The sequence below is a fragment of the Mustela lutreola genome, chromosome 13 (assembly GCF_030435805.1).
Source record: "Mustela lutreola isolate mMusLut2 chromosome 13, mMusLut2.pri, whole genome shotgun sequence".
Taxonomy (NCBI): domain Eukaryota; kingdom Metazoa; phylum Chordata; class Mammalia; order Carnivora; family Mustelidae; genus Mustela; species Mustela lutreola.
Genome location: NC_081302.1, coordinates 81,844,161 through 81,858,385, shown reverse-complemented (window position 1 = coordinate 81,858,385; position 14,225 = coordinate 81,844,161).

Here is a 14,225-nt window from a genome sequence, read left to right as displayed (position 1 = left end):
GCCAGTCAGAGAAAGACAAATACCAGATGATTTCACTCACATGTGGAATATAAGAAACAAAACAAATGAACAAAGAGAAAAAAAACAAAAAAGACAGAGTTGCAAACTGAGAAACAAACTCTTAACTATGGTCACTGGTGGTCACCAGAGAGGAGATGGCAGTGGGCCGGGGGAAACAGGTGCTGGGGAGTAAGGAGGGCACTTGTGATGAGCACCGGGTGTTGTATGGGAAATATCGAACCACTGTGTTGTACACCTGAAACTAATACTACACCATATGTTAACTAACTGGAATTCAAATAAAAAATTAAAAAAATAACAAAGTAGGGGTGCCTGGGTGGCTCAGTCGGTTAAGTGTCTGCCTTCGGCTCGGGTCATGATCCCAGGGACTTGGGATAGAGCCCCAAGTCAGGCTCCCTGCTCAGCAGGAAGCCTGGTTCTCCCTCTCCCACTCCCCCTGCTTGTGTCCCCTCTCTTTCTGTGTCTCTCTGTCAAATAAATAAATAAAATCTTTAAACAAAATAACAGAGAAACAATAATACTTGATTATTTTCTTACACAAAAATGAGAGGGAGGTACATCTTCTAGCTCCTGGGAGCCAGCTGGATGTATATGTCCAGGGTCACGGCAAAGTGATTTAGTGAGAAGAGCTGCACCCAAGTTGCCTTCCACCCAACCCCTCAAAGGTGCCAGGGAGAAACACGCTGCTGGAGGCCCACCTGGGCCACCCTTTGGGCAGTAGTGGGTAGAGCAGAGGAGACCCTACCTTTGGGAACTCCAGCAAACTGCTTCCCAGAGGGCCCTGCTCAGTCCTTCTGTGGGGTATCTCTTCCCCACAAAACAATTCCACTCATCACCTAGTTCCCAAACGTAAGACATGAAAGGAAGACACCCAGATGTCTTTACACCAGACATTGTCATAGCCCAATGCCTAGAAATAGGTCTTCTGATTAAGGAGGAGAAACCATGGAAATATTCCAAGGTTCTGAAGGCAGGTTTTAGAGCAATTCCTCCATATGGAATAGTGCTTTAAAATGCATAAAAATAGGTGGGCATCGGACGCATCAGGGAAAGAAGAAAAATGACATCAGAGGTCAATGAAAAGAGTTTGGAGGATAAAGTTGCCCAGAGTAAGGGTTCTATTTAAATTAACGTGTGCTGATCTAAGAATAAACCTCTTGATTGTTCCAGTTAGACTGAGAAAGAATTTAATTTGCTTCCTTCTTTTCTAGATTTCATGTTGCATCTGTGGTTCACTTCAATAAGCATTCATCCTTAGTTTTATGGGAAAGATGTTATTTAAAGCATTATTTTCGGGTATATATGTTGAAATCCATTTTTACTTTAAACTTTTGGGAACACTCATGTTAGTTGTTCCCATGTTCTGAATAAGTGTGTTTATTGTTTTATGAAAATCATGCTTTGGTCGGAAAGAAACTTAGGTGGCACATATAAATACATCCAGTCCAATAGAACAAGAAAGAGAATTAAAAACAGGCAGATGAGGAAAATATAACACAGAGGAAATGAGAACAGAAAAGAAAGATGAACAGGCATTCGTATATTTAAATCTGTGTAAATTCATACATTTATATCTGTTTTCATCAAGACCCTTTTAGAACTAACTCTGAAAGCAATGTAAGCAAACCATACAAAAATGGATCTTCAGCCCTTCTAAAATAAGCAAAAAGACATGATGTAGTTCATGAAAACTATATTATTTTTTTAAAATTATTTATTTATTTATTTGAGAGAGAAAGAGAGCACAGGGCCAAAGGGAGAAGAAGAAGCAGATTTCCCTCTGAGCAGAGAATCCAACTCAGGGCTTGCTCCCAGGACCGCGGGATCATAACCTGAGCATAAAGCAGATGCTTAACCCACTGAGCCAGATAGGTGCGACATCTAGAAGTTTCCAGGAGGCAAACAACTGTAATTACTTTTATAGAATTGTAATTATTTTTTTACATCATACATATTTGTTTTGTGCACTTTTAGAACGTTGACTGTCTTGTTTCTTGATGATAAGAGAAGAATGAAATACATCTGTGTGAGTATGTGTAAGTGTGTCCCTGGTTTTCATTAGCACTGTATTCACTTCTGAGAGTAAATAAAATCACTTTAGAGACCCAGGGATAGACAAGTATGTCCATTGCCCCTGGTTCCAGTCTAATCCGATGCCCGACATCCTGGAGCAGTAAGTACTTGTTAACTCATTTGCTGACTCGTCCTTCTTGTTTATTCCTGTGAATGACTTTGGCTGCTGTTTTCTTAGGTGGGTATTTCCCCATCTCTGTTGTAGGCCTACTTTGAGCACTCCCTGAGAAACATACCTGATGCTGGCCATAAATTTGTCTGTGAAAGCATTTAGACAGTGTTTCTAGATTGGAGACTGGCCTTCACACCAAGGATCAGGAAGAGCCTGAAGTGGAGGAAAAGGAGAGGGTAGTGGGGGAGGCCAGGCACGATCAACAGCGGCCTTATGGCCTAGCAGCATGAATCAGCAATGCCTAGGTCTCCAGGAAAGATAAGGGTTAATGCAGGTGCCAAGTAGATCTCAAGTAAGTAGCTCACACATGATGGCCCGACGCTAATGATACTTCCTACCAGTATCTACTAAATACAGCAAAATATTTGTTTACTTATCTGGAGACCTTGAATCTTGTTATGGATACAGTACGTTGTTAGATATTGTCATCTGCAAGATTGAGCTCAGTTACCACTCTTGGTCTTTTCTCAGCTTCTGGGATAATGGGAGGTTAATTAATTTGGATGAGAATTTCTTCTGCATCTGAAATACACAGAAATGCATTGTGTCCCCTTCCTGGATTCCCAAGTTTATACACAAATACTGTTGGGCTAGTTATGGGGATAGTTTTTTATTCTAAGCCACATACCAAACCAAATACATGCTTTACAATCTCTCCAATTTCCAAATGTAATGTTATTCCCACAAATTCCTCTAGTGCAATATTGGGACTTGAATTAAATGAAAGAAAATCCAGGGGAGGGTGGTAATAAAGACTCAAGAATGTCTACTGTTCTCAATTCTTCTAGGCATCAAACAAGCATTTCACCTTGGGATCCTAATTAAAGTCACTTTTAATCATTTTCATCGTGTACCCCTGAGAAATAGGCTCATAAACGAAACTGACAAGATCTGACAGTGTTATTAAGCACTGATGTCAAACTTGATTAGAATCCCCTTATGATATGCTGCTACTTACAAATACCTCCTGGCCCTCAGCCTACCAGGTAGATACGGAAGGAGGAAAAATGAGATGATTCAAGAAGGTTCCTTTGTAAATTCACCCCTTAGTCAGATCTCCCCCAAAAGCATTCATTGTGACCAGCCCTACACATGGCTCTCTCGGTTATTGAAGAAATCATAACAAATTGTTCTTCCTTGCTTTGGCTTTTGTTCATTCATTCCCTTGGCAATTGTTTTTCATGTAACTTGGTATGAAGCAATATGCCAGGCACATGGGAATTTTTTTTAAAAACCATTGTCCATAAGGACATGAAAATACAATGAGAATATCTATGTATATATACATCTACGATCTGTAAGTTAAGTTGTTTAAATGCGACTTTAAACAACAATTTGTGGGGCACTTGGGGAGTTGAGTTGGTTAAGCATCAGACTCTTGATTTCAGCTCAGGTCATGATGTCTGGGTTGTGAGATGCAGGCCCCCCTTTGGGCTCTTCGATCAACAGAGAGTCTGCTTCTCTCCCTCTCCCTCTGCCCCTTTCCTCCCCACTGCTCATGCGCATGTGCTCTCTCTCTCTCCCCTCCCTCTAAAATAAAAAAAAATCTTTAAAAAAATAAAAGAACAACTTGAAGAATTCTTTGAAGAATTCTTTTATAAAGCAAGGAATTCCATTATAATACACATAACAGTCTTAATTTGTGAATTGGGATTTCAGTATAAAGAGACACATTTGTAAGGTTGAGAGATTACTGAGGAATGGCAGATTTCTTTGTGGAAGTCCTGCTAGCTACAAGAGGTGAGGAGGGGGACAGAGACAGTGAGGGACCTGGACAAGGACACTGGATGGGAGAACGGGGAGAAGATCCCAGCGTGGGAAATGGGACCCCGAAGATCAGAGACACCATGGCACCAGTTAGGAAGGGGTCTCTGATGTGGGGTACAGAGATGAAATGACCACTGTCCCCCTCCAGGAGCTGGAGGTTTGATTTTAAAAAGAAGGAAAGAAAGAAAGAGAGAGAGAGAGAAAAGAAAAGAAAAAAAGAAAAAACCCTTTAGTAAGGGCTCTCATATTAACGGTCACATGGCTGAAAGCAGAAAAACTAGCATAGCTGTTGGTCATCCAGGAACTGATAGGGTGGGGTTGGGACTCAGGTCAGGGGGGAGATTCAGACAGATTCAAGGCATCTGGGGAGAAAGGAGTCGTGCTCAGGGAGACCGATGTGGAAGAAATGGAGAGGCAGCGAAGCACACCCCAGCTCCCTGCCCGCTGCTCCAAACCATGCTCAGATCTGTCTGGATTTCACTAGTTTGAGTTCCATGGAGGCAGGCGGGTGCCTCACTACACACGAGAGCCAGAGCCTCTGAGAGCCCCCACTCCTCACCAATGTGAAATCGCAGCCTTTCCAAAGAAGCATCTTTACAGCAATGGCCCTCCTATGTGCCCTGTAACCTACAGGGGAAGGTGACAAGAGTCTTATTGGACACCTTCTGCATACCCGGCACCATCATCTTTGTTCAGCTCTCTGGATACACACTCCTCTGTGACATGTTTTACCTTTTCCTTTTCTAGCTTCCTTCATATAATCCATGTGGAACCATCGGCCATTGGCTTATTTAAATCCTTTCTTCACTGTTTCTATTTTTAGCCTCTACATCTTCTAGGAAATAATGAGTGGTGTCTTCTTTTTGATCACTGTAGAATATAAAAAGCCTTTTTTTCCCCTTGTGTCTGTAGGACATTAACATGTCAGGAGTGCACACTCATGCAGCACTCTGCTTACTCCCTTCATTCACACGTTTGCTCAATAAGCATTGATTCAGCACAAACCGTGTGCTGGATTCTGTGCACGTCTGGGGAGAAAGCAAGGAGCTTCTAGCTCTCAAGGAATTCATAGACTAATAGTGGAGACACACTGGGGAAACCGCCGCTATAGCTGGAACACAAGTAGGAGTGTCAGAGCAAGGTGTGTAGAAGCGATGAAGAAAAGTGCCTTCCTAAAATAATAGGCAATGCCTTGGGAGATTGCCTGCCTCTTCCAGTCCAGATATTTTAGATTTCAATGATCTTCTGTTATTTTTTATTAGTTTTTCTAAACAAATAATCTTTATCTTTCTATCTGGCCCCTTATAGAAGCCTCTTTAGACTCATGGCCTTTTAAATATACAGTCTATGCCCCTTGTTGGGCTCCCCACTAAGCAGGGAGTCTGCTCTGCTTCTCCCTCTCCCTCTGCCCTTCCCCCCTTACTCGTGCTCGCTCTCTAATAAATAAAGTCTTTATTTTTTTTTTTAAAGATTTCATTTATTTATTTGATAGAGAGAGAGAGAACTGCCAAGAGAGAGAGAGAAGCTGGCTCCCGCTGAGCAAAGAGCCCAATATGGGACTGGATCCCAGAACCCTGGGATCATGACCTGAGCTGAGGGAGACGCTTCACTGACTGAGCCATCCAGGCATCCCTAAATAAAATCTTAAAAAAAAAAAAAAAATTTTTAAAAATAAAAGTACAATTTGTTAGAGCTTTCTTGACATTTGACTTGAAATTGAAGAATCTTTCAACTGCGGGCACATTATAAAAAGTTAAGATTGTGCCCTCAGGCTTTCTTTGCTCTTAGATATCAATCTCACAGGTAATTTTGCAATATGCACTGTAGAACTGACATTAGTTTCCTTTGAAATCCTCTCGAATTGTACACGTTGGGAACCTAGCACTCTAGAATTGATCGTGTGTGCGCACATGCGCATGTTTGCACCTGTCTGTCTTCTTGGTGTGCTGAATCTAAAGTTGGCTAGATTCTTTCATAAATACTAAACCTCCTGCCCAGGATGTATAACTTAGGAATACAGTCCATGACAGCTAACTGTTTTTTAAGGGTATGTGTTTTTTGTAAGAGGTTTCAGTCAATCTAAAAAATACGAGTTGTAGGCTGGTGAGAAAAATCCCAGGATCACCTACAGCCGAGCAGGATAGTGTTGGCAATTGACTTCTACTTTTGAAAAACGGAGGCTGCTCTGAAGTTTGTGATTTCAGTTCATGGATGCGGAAAGTTCTCTGCAGCCCTGACAAGAGAAAGCTCTGGGAAGCATCAACGGAGTACTTTTACTATTACCTTGAGACCGCTGCTGCTACTAGCTGCACCTGTGGAGGCACCGCAAGCCTCCTTCTGGAAGCTGAGAAATCACACATTAGAAATCCTCTCCTGTCTCTTTGTCTTTCAGGAGGACAAAAGGATACGTATTCAGTTAAAAAGTGTTTGTGGCCTGAATAAAGACAAAGCAGTGAAAATGTAAAGTAAAACACATTGATTTATACCATTTAACTAGCAATCGTGACACTTTTAGTCCATTAAATTACACACAACATGTTCATATTTCTATTTCCATCCGACATACAACCACTTGACATATTATAAATTTACCTCTTTGCTCATTGCGTCTCCCCTCCCACTATAATTAAGCCCCAGAAAAACAAGCTTTTTTGGTCAATTTCATTCGTTCTATCTCTGACTCCTAGAAGACTTGATAACTGCTCAGAAAATATTTATTGAATGAATTCTGAATTTCAAAATGTGGGACTTGAGCCTCAATCCTTACGAATTTAGAAGGAGAAAGATGCTAAACATCGCTGACCATTCCCCTTGAATGTAGAGGATGTTCAGAAAGAAAGATGTTGAGCACCTAGCAGACATTACTTTTGTTTTCCAGCTGCAGTCACTAGTTAAGAAAAATACCAACAATGTAGACGTAAAGAAGATCTCAGAACATAGGACCCACCGAGGATTCTCTGTGTCTCAGTACTGGATTGAAAATCGGTGCAGCTTGGAGCACCTGGGTGGCTCAGTCATTAAGCTCAGGTCACGATCCAGGGTCCTGGGATTGAGCCCTGCCTCGGGAAGCCTGCTTCTCCCTCTCCCATGACCCCCTGCTTGTGTTTCCTCTCTCACTGTCTCTCTCTGTCAAATAAATAAATAAAACCTTTTTTTTTTTTTTTTTTTTTTTAAAGGGTGGAGGGGGGAGAAAGAAAGAAAGAAAATTGTGCCAGATCCTGATCCCTGTGTTAAGTCATCTGAGATGACTCATTGTTCAAGGAAGTTGCATTTGATAATGGATTCAGGAGCAATAAATGTCATAGAGAGAAGACAAGGATGTGAAATGGAGAAAAATTCAACAGCTTTGAGTGTTGTGATTTGCAGATCAAATTCAGACTTGCCATGTTCTGGAATGAGCAAGCACACAGCTGTGGACCTGCTGCCAAGATCTCACCTCCTTGCAGCTCTGAGGTCCCCTGACTTTCAGGAGCGGTGTGAGGAGAGGCACAGTGGTTACTACTGTTCTCACAGCACTTCCCACCCCAGCCCAGACCACAGGGAAACAAAGGCTGAGGGCGGAGAGAGGCTGAGGGGAGGCTGGAAAGACGTCATGTCTGCTACTTCATGCAAACGGCATTCCCTGATGTAGACAGCCTCAAAGCCACACCTGAGTCCCAGGGAGGGGGAGGAAATGGATTCGGATGAAGAAGGGCACAAGTCCAGCTGATAGACTGAAGTGGCCAGTGAGAAACAGGGCACACTCTTCCTCGCCCCCAGCCAGAAATCCCTGACAGCTTGTATCCTAAACTGTCCTTCTCCCATAGCAGGGAGTCCCCTTCCCGTCTGGTTCTCCACCAAGAAGAGTCCTGAATGACCCTGGCTTCTTGCGCTTGGGAGATCTTCACCCTGAGTAAAGCTTCAGTGATGCTAAATGCGCCGTGGTGTGAATCAAACCCCAGCCAGCCCACCGCTGTCCTGTGCAGTGAATGCATCCCTTAGGGTGTCACTCTGAACTTCCAATATGCTGAGCTCACTACAGTTTCTCTCATGAAACAATTTCATGGAAATTTACAGTTACACTGCCAACCCTCTGTCAAGAAAACTCTCTAGCTCCCCCAACTACTGGGTTGGGTGACCTTTAGGACCACTACCAGGAAGCAGCCTCTGACCTCCCAGCCCAGGATCTCCTGCTCAACTGAGCATCTCTGGCCTTGCTCCCTCGTGGCACTAACTTCACTGTTTAATGGCATGTCGGTTCACCTATGTGCCTCCCTACTCCCCAGGCTGAACTGCTTGAGGGGAGGAATTCCCGAGGGGGCACAGATCTGATATATACAAAGGCATTTAGTACATGGACTTTGAATGGCTGCATGAAAAGAGAAATATGTCCATGTAATTGTTAAGAAAATGCAGAAAAAAGACCTTCCACAGATGTTTTTCCAAGGATTTGAATTATGCCACGAAAGATGAGATTAGATTTGAGCAGGTGGAAATTGGAGAGGGGGCTCTGAAAGAAGAGAGCATGATAAGAAAGCCTGTATGGGGCGGCCTTCCTTGCCTCCTGCATCTCACCAGCTGTGTGTGGCCCTGAGCAAGTTTCTAGCCCCTGTGCGCGCTGGTTTCCTTTTCTGCGAAATGAGAATAATGTTGGATCTATTTCACAGTGTTCTGGGGTTCGGATGAGATAACATTCGCTTTTGTTTTTGTTTTGGAAGATTTTATTTATTTATTTGACAGAGAGAGCAATCACAAGGAGGCAGAGAGGCAGGTAGAGAGAGAGAGGGGGAAGCAGGCTCCCTGCTGAGCAGAGAGCCCAATGCAGGGCTCCATCCCAGGACCCTGAGATCATGACCTGAGCAGAAGGCAGAGGCTTAACCCACTGAGCCACCCAGGTGCCCGAGATAACATTTGTTAAGGACAAAGCTTGGGATAATAAGCCTTTATGCAAATACACACACACACACACACACACACACACACACACATAGTACTATTACAAGTACAAATAGGAAATGTGGCAGGAATTCAGAGACAGAAGAATGGGAAGTGACCTGCAATAGACTTGGCTGCTGCTGCTGCTTTGGGAGGATGGGTGCAGCCCAACATTCTAGATTTTTCTGACCATGCCACTTTCAAATAGAGTATTCCAATGTTTCCAATCTATTCCAAGATTTTGTTGAGAACAAGAGGGTTATTGTGCCCCCATAAAGAAGTTACTGGATCTTTTCATTTAAGTTTCTAAAATAATCTGTATTTTGACACTGGGCAAAATTCCTCTCAAATTCATCCTTAATTGAAAAACAGTCAGAGAACAGATAAATTATATAAGAGATAAACACATATATACACATACACATTAGGGTAATAAGGAAAGCCAAATCATATTTCTCTAAAAATCACGGCTAAATGGGATATATGCAATGGCTAAATTATTTTTTTAAGATTTTATTGATTTATTTGAGAGAGGGAGAGAACATGATTGTGGGGAGGGGCAGAGGTAGAGAGAGATGCAGACTCCTGGCTAAGCAGAGGGAACTGGACTCAGGGCTTGATCCCAGGACACTGGGATCATGACCTGAGCCGAAGGCAGACACTTAACCTACTGAGTCACCCAGGCACCACTAACTGGCTAAATTAAATTGTTGCAAACCCCATTTGTCATTTTTTTTTCTTTAAATGTCCTGGTTGAGGTAAGCCGCATTTGCATATACATGGTCATAAAAATTATAAGAGAAAAATATGCTAATGTGGCTAGATGTAAATAAACAAGATTATAATAGTAGACATATAGTGGATGATAGAATGCCTACATTTTTATTAAACCCTTGATTTTCAGTTAACCCTACATTTTCAGTTAAACCCTTGTTCCTTTGTTTTTTTAGTCACTTGGATGTCAGTTTCTTACCCCTTTCTTCAGCTGTGTTCCTTTAAAAAATAAAGTTACACAGAAGTAGTGTTGGTTACCCTCCAGAGACCCATAACAATGATGAACCCAGAGGCCAGCACAATAAGAGGGAAAGTCAACGCTGTGGGCTGATCCAAAGCACAACACTAAGACATGCTCAGTTTTGGACCTGACGAGTCTAAGTCTGAGCATTGAAACTGGATTCTACTGTAATCTGTTTTCCAAATCAGATAAGATCTCCCAGAGCCTGGGCACCCACCCCAAATGCCCAGGTTCCCCTCCCGCTGTCCGGGGACCTGGACAGGGGCCATTCATCTCTACTCATGGTAGACTGAGATGCCCTGTCACCCTCTCGCCTACTCCTTGTGAAGCCACAGAGGGAGCAGGCACATAGGTCAGCAAAAATCCAGCCAGCACTTCCCAGCTTAAGACTTGAGGCCATTCCTTTGGTCATTGTGCCTTTTTCTAAGATAGGTACATACAGCAGGTATCTTAAGGATGCCTTCTACTCGAAATAAACTGGAAAAGAGAGAAAAATGAGATGGAAGACAGGGGATCCAAGGAGAAGAGCAGCAAAGCGAGGGCTGATGCAGGATGACAATTGATCCCTGGGGCACCGGCAGGCCTCAAAGATGGAGCCTGGGGGCACTCAGCACAGTGCCTGCCTCTGTGCCAACTTTTAATGAGTGAACTACTGGAGGATAAACTCCTGCAAAACAAAAGATTGAAGCAAGACAGAGGTAGACATGAGATCTACGGAGTAGGGAATTCATGGAGGAGAAGGGCAAAAAAAGCTAGATGCCTGCTACAACACACTGGACAGCCGTCACCCCTACAGGAGGAGAGAGCCCCTAAGGAGGGTGGTGGCTGAGGAACCCTGGAATTCGTTAGTGCTGGGAGATGCTATTGGAGAATAGGAGGAAGTCGGTAATTGATTGATAAGCCAGGGAATTACTGACTTCCAGAAAACAAAAAGTAAGGAAGGAAACCATCACAGTACACTAAATATTTAACTGTGATTAATAGTTGCGTAAGCAGAAAAATGTGGACAGTAAACATAGATTTAATTTAAAATTATAACTATTTTGACTAGGCTGGCTTAGTTGGTAGAACATGCAACTCTTGATCTCTGTGTCGTAAGTTCAAGCCCCATGTTGGGTGTAGAGATTACTTGAAAATAAAATCTTAAAAAATAAAAAATAAATTAAATAGTTGTAATTATTTTGAGTGAAAGGAGAAGAAAAGGCAGAACATGATGGTGAATTAGAAGTATAGAAAGTAAAAAAGTCGTGTTGACATTGATTCAAAAAGCCAATATACATATGTTGTTTGGAACTCTGGGCATGTTTAAATGTCAGAACAAACATCTCAAAGAGTTAAAAGTCGCCTCTGAAAAGGGCAGATGATGGCAATGGGGAAAAGCAAAAGCAGGAAATGGTTTTATTTTGTTTTGAGCCTTTCACATTTGAATTTTTAAGCTATGTGCATACATTACTTTGATAAAAATAAAAACTAATTTAAAATCCCCACTTTACCAGATTGTTCCACGGGTTACTAACGATATTTATAAAGTGCTTAGCACAGGGACTGGCACAGAAGGACCCGCAGTCATGGTGACGATGGTCCTCATTACTGTTGCTGGTATCAGCTCAGGGGGTGGTCCAAACAAACATGCAGCTGCTTACTTACCATGTGCCCTGCACTACTCTGAGTGCTATATGTGTATGTGAAAGACATTTGCCAAGTACTCTTAGCACTGTTACAAAATGTTCATGTTTGAATGCTAGTTTTATTGAGATAATGCTTGCAAAATTGAGAGTTTGTAATTATATTCCTTGGTAAGATTTAGTTCACTTTTGAATAGGGAATTTTAGGGGCACCTGCGTGGCTCAGTGGGTTAAAGCCTCTGCCTTTGGCTCAGGTCATGATCTCAGGGTCCTAGGATTGAGCCCTGCATCGGCCTCTCTGCTCAGCAGGCATCCTGCTTCCTCCTCTCTGCCTGCCTCTCTGCCTACTTATGATCTGTCTGTAAAAAAAAAAAAAAAAAGAATAGGAAATTTTACCATGGGGTCTTTGTTTTTAATGAATGAACTTCAGTTTTGTGACCTTCCTAGAGCTGTAAACAAAATTTTTGAGAATGGGTGTCAGTGTATTTTAACCAGAGAGCCTATAATTTTCATAAGATTTTAATGAGGTCTTAAGACCTATAAGAGCCCATAAAAATGTCTCCAGACAATATAGTATATGATACGACTCTTACCAAGTTATGAGTGTTTTTTTTTTAATTTGAATTTTTTTAAATCCAAACTTAATGGTGTAAGATCTCATTTCAAGAAAGAGTAAAAACTAACTCCATCTGAGACTTAATATATGTAACATAATTCCATGACTTTAGTTTTTCTTGGGTCATATCTACCAAGAGAATTTAAAAAGGAAAGGTTTTCTTGAAAGCATCGTAAGTGACAAATGGGAGAATGTTGGTCATCCACAGGACCAGATTACTGGCTACCTGTATAGGAAAAAAAAAATGTATGGAAAGTAGAATGTTGGGGCACTTGGTGACTCAGTTGGTTAAACATCTGACTTGATTCTGGCTAGGTCATGATCTCAGGGTTGTGGGATGGAGGGCTGCATCAGGCTGCACTGGCCTGGAGTCTGCTTAAGATTCTCTCTCGCCCTCTGTCCCTCCCCTCCACTCCATTCCAAAGAAGTAGTATATTTGTAGGGCCTCTAGCTGGCTCAGTCAGTGGAGTGTGCGACTCTTGATCTTGGGGTTGTGAGTTTGAGCCCCACATGAGGTATAGAGATTACTTAAAAATAAAATCTTAAAAAAAAAAAAAAGTAGTATGTTTGTGTGCCCATGGCATGCACATGGAAAAGCGGGATTGGAATGGGGAAAGAGATTGAGAAAGAGAAGAACTGAGAAGGAAAGAGTTTAAAATGTTTAGATCTCTTTAAACCTAATTCCTTTACCCATTTAGTCTTTCTGGGGCAGATAAATGTTCATTTACCTTTAAAAATTCTTTTATCTGCCTTTAGGTTCTCATACGATCTCTTCTATAAATGAGCAATGACACCTTCACGCAAAGGTCCTTGATCTTTTTCATGCCCCAAACATTGGGGATCAAAGGCTCAGGAGCTGTCTGTCACTCAGCAAGTAGGTAAAGAGTGGTGTGCACAAGGTCTACACAGTTTGGGGTTGTCCACACAACCCAGAGCAGAAAGAAATGTGGTTTCTGTCTTTTTGGAGCTTACAGTTTGCTGGAAAAGATAGATTCCTTAATTAGTCACACCAATGACTATGAAATCACACTGGTGGGAAGTGCCGTGAGGGAGGGGACATGGTGCCTGTGGGATCTGGGCAGGTGGTTTGGGCGGAGCAGGGACTTGGGAAACTCTTCCCTGGGTAAGTGTGGCTCCCCTAGGAAGCACGGGAAGCTGAGGCTTTCCCTGCTAAAGGGGGGGTGGGTTGGGGAGGATGGGGGAGGGTGGGGAGTGCTCATGACAAGGCCTGCAGCTACTTTTTTTTTTTTTTTAAGATTTTATTTATTTATTTGACAGACAGAGGTCACAAGTGGGCAGAGAGGCAGGCAGAGAGAGAGAAGTGGAAGCAGGCTCCCTATTGAGCAGAGAGCCCATTGTGGGACTCCTTCCCAGGACCCTGAGATCATGACCTGAGCAGAAGGCAGAGGCTTTAACCACTGAGCCACCCAGGCGCCCCAAGGCCTGTAGCTTCTACCAAGTCTCCAAGGAAGTTGGTGCTTTAACTGTATTATCTTGGGGAGATGGGTATGATGAGGCCAGACTGCAAGGCAAGAGACGAGAAAGAATTTTATGCATGAATGCATTCAGGGTGCCCTATCTTCTTGCCACACTAGGCAGAACCACTAAGGGGAAGCCGTGGGGTTGGAGGCAAGGCCGAGGGAGAGAGCCAGCTGTGGGAAGGGGTCTTTCTTGTGGTTTCCATGGGAACGAACAGGCAAAGCAGGATCAACGGACTGAGTATTGGCTAACTATGTTTGGAAGGGAAGCCCTCATGAAATTCATGGTCACCGGGACTGTTAGAACATATTGTTTGGGGCTTTCTAAAGTCTCCAGATGGTTTGGGGTGGGCCAGGGCTTATCTGGGAACAGCTAGTGGCCATTTTTGTAAATGTTACAGCATTCATGTACATAAATTATAAGAATTTTATGGTTGAGAAGACAGTGACCCGGGAGAGGTAGGCAGGCAGAGAGCACTGAGTAGACAAGGTTACAGAGTTACCCTCTTAGCTTGAACTCTTTGAAGAGGACTGGGGTAGGAGA